This window comes from Trichechus manatus, unplaced genomic scaffold (genome assembly GCF_000243295.1).
Source record: "Trichechus manatus latirostris isolate Lorelei unplaced genomic scaffold, TriManLat1.0 scaffold00094, whole genome shotgun sequence".
Taxonomy (NCBI): Eukaryota; Metazoa; Chordata; class Mammalia; order Sirenia; family Trichechidae; genus Trichechus; species Trichechus manatus.
Genome location: NW_004444030.1, coordinates 3490886 through 3493249, shown reverse-complemented (window position 1 = coordinate 3493249; position 2364 = coordinate 3490886).

Genomic DNA, 2364 nt, shown 5'->3' with positions numbered 1-2364 from the left:
AAGGGGATTGCTGGCTCATTTGGTACTTCTATTTCTAGCTTTTTAAGGAAGTGCCAAATTGATTTCCAAAGTGGTTGTGCCATTTTACATTTCCACCAGCAGGGTTTAAGTGTTCCAATCTCTCCACAACCTCTCCAACATTTATTATTTTGTGTTTTTTGGATTAATGCTAGCCTTGTTGGGGTGAGATGGTATCTCACTGTAGTTTTGATTTGCATTTATCTAATGGCTAATGATAGTGAGCATTTCCCATGTGTCTGTTAGCTGCCTGAACGTCTTCGTTGCTGAAGTCTATGTTCATATCCTTTGCCCATTTTTTTTTGTTTATTTATTTTTTTTCCTTTTTTTATTGTACTTCAAGTGAAGGCTTACAGAACAAATAGTTTCTCATGAAACAGTAGTACACATGTTGTTTTATGACATTGGTTAACAACTCCACAACATGTCAACCCTCTCCCTTCTCGACCTTTTTGTTGTTGTTGAAAATATACATAGCCAGAGATACACCATTTCAAAAATTTCTACATGCACAGTTCAGTGACACCGACTATGCTCTTCCAATTGTGCTGCTATTCTCACTTTAGATGAAGGTTTACAGAACAAAATAGTTTCTCATTTAACAGTACATGTTGCCCTATGACAATGGTTAACAACCTCACAACACATCAACGCTATCCTTACCTTGGGTTCCCTATCACCAGCTTTCCTGTCCCCTTCTGCCTTCTGGCCCTTGTCCCTGGACTGCTGTGCCTCACTAGTCCCATTTGGTTTTATGGGGCTGTCCACTCCCTGGCGGAATGGTGAACCTCAGAAATGACTTCACCACATAGCTAAAAGGGTGTCTGGGGGCCATACTCTCGGGGTTTGTCCAGTCTCCTTTAGGCCAGTAAATCTGGTATTTTTTTTTGTGAGTTAGAATTTTGTTCTACATCCTTCTCCAGCTCTGTCCAGAACCCTCTGTTGTAATCCCGCTCAGAGCAGTCAGTGGTGGTAGCCAGGCACCATCTAGCTGTACTCGACTCAGTCTGGTGGAGGCCTTGGTAGCTGTGGTCCATTAGTCCTTTGGACTCCTTTGCCCATTTATTAATTGGGTTGTCTTTTTGTTGTTGAGGTTTTGTAGTATCTTGTAGATTTTAGAGATTAGACACTGATCAGATTTGTCATAGGCAAAAATTTTTTCCCAGTCTGTAGATTGTCCTTCGACTCTTTTGATGAAGTCTTTTGATAAGTGTAAGTTTTTGATTTTTAGGAGCTCCCAGTTATCTAGCTTCTCTTCTGGTGTTTGTGCATTGTGATTTATGGCTTGTAGTTTGTTTGTGCCATGTATTAGAGCTCCTAGCGTTGTCCCTATTTTTTCTTCCATGATCTTTATCATTCTCAATTTTATGTTTAGGTTTTTGATACATTTTGAGTTAGTTTTTGTGCATGGTGTGAGGTATGGGTCTTGTTTCAGTTCTTTGCAGATGGATATACAGCTATGCCAGCACCATTTGTTAAAGAGACTGTCTTTTCCCCAATTAACGGACTTTGGGCCTTTGTCAAATATCAGCTGCTCACAGGTGGATGAATTTATGTCTGGGTTCTCAATTTTGTTCCATTGGTCTACGTATCTGTTGTTGTACCAGTACCAGGTTCTTTTGACCATGGCGGTATAACAGGTTCTAAAATCAGGTAATGTGAGGCCCCCCACTTTGTTCTTCCTCTTGAATAATGCTTTACTTATCCAGGGCCTCTTCCCTTTTCATATGAAGTTGGTGATTTGTTCTCCATCTCATTAAAAAATGCCATTGGAATTTGGATGTGGATTGCATTGCATCTGTATATTGCTTTGGGTAGGTTTGACATTTTCACAATGTCGAGTCTTCCTATCCATGAGCAAGGTATATTTTTCCACTTATGTAGGTTTCTTGCAGTAGTGTCTTGTAGTTTTCTTTGTATACGTCTTTTATGTCTCTGGTTAGATTTATTCCTAAGTATTTTATCTTCTTGGGGGCTGTTGTAAATGATATTGATTTGGTGATTTCCTCTTGGAGGTTCTCTTTGTTGATGTAGAGGAATCAAACTGATTTTTGTATGTTTATCTTGTATCCTGATACTTTGTTGAAATCTTCTATTAGTTCCAGTTCTTTTCTTGTGGATTCTTTTGGGTTTTCTGTGTATAAGATCATATCATCTGCAAATAGAGATACTTTTACTTCTTCCTTAGCAATTTGGATGCCTGTTATTTCTTTTTCCAGCCTAATTGCTCTGGCTAGGACCTCCAGCACAATGTTGAATAAGAGTGGTGATAAAGGGCACCCTTGTCTGGTTCCTGTTCTCAGGGGGAATGCTTTCAGACTCTCTCCATTTAGGATGATGTTGGCT